Source organism: Sinocyclocheilus rhinocerous, unplaced genomic scaffold, assembly GCF_001515625.1.
Source record: "Sinocyclocheilus rhinocerous isolate Xijiao unplaced genomic scaffold, SAMN03320098_v1.1 scaffold7024, whole genome shotgun sequence".
Taxonomy (NCBI): Eukaryota; Metazoa; Chordata; class Actinopteri; order Cypriniformes; family Cyprinidae; genus Sinocyclocheilus; species Sinocyclocheilus rhinocerous.
In genome coordinates this window covers 69849-70413 of record NW_015661989.1, presented here as the reverse complement: position 1 = coordinate 70413, position 565 = coordinate 69849, and the positions used below count along the sequence as shown (strand labels likewise).

The 565-nt window shown below is 48.0% G+C and overlaps 1 protein-coding gene across 1 annotated transcript in view; it reads left to right on the top strand.

Moving 5' to 3' along the window:
* Positions 1 to 565, top strand: part of LOC107727064 (son of sevenless homolog 1) — a gene marked incomplete at its 5' end in the record, with an annotated part of 47799 nt that overhangs the window by 26827 nt on the left and 20407 nt on the right. The window lies entirely within an intron of this gene.

The following is a 565-nucleotide window of genomic DNA, read 5'->3' as shown; positions in this document are numbered from 1 at the left end:
ACACTTCCTCCACTTCCTCCCGCAGAGGGTCGGGGTAAATATAGAGCCGCTTTCCACGCGACGCTCCAGCTTCTAGTAAGTCTAGTAAGGCACAGGAAACAGACGTTTGGAGGAAAACTGTGTGTGTGAAGGGGAAAAGGTGTGTCCTGTGTCACACACAGCGCTGCGGATCGTTTAGGGTGTGCGTGCGTGCGTGAGTGTGTGTGTGTGAGTGTGAGTGTGTGTCTTGTGCGTCAGAGCCGAGTGTCTGTTTCCTGGCTAGAATAATTCCAGGCCGATTGTTTGGAGTTGAGCTTCTATTGTTTGCGTCGGTCAGAACAGAACAGATCCGTCATGCTCTGCTCCGTAAAGACACACACACACAGGCCTGAGATCGGCTCTGACGACTCGCTGTATGAAAACGCTGAATAATGAGCGATTGATTGTGTTTGAACTCAATAAGAGCCATCTGAAAACGGCTTTAAAGGAGACATATTATGCCCCTTTTTACAATATGTAATATAAGTCTCTGGTGTCCCCAGAATGTGTCTGTGAAGTTTCAGCTCAAAATACTCCACAGATCATT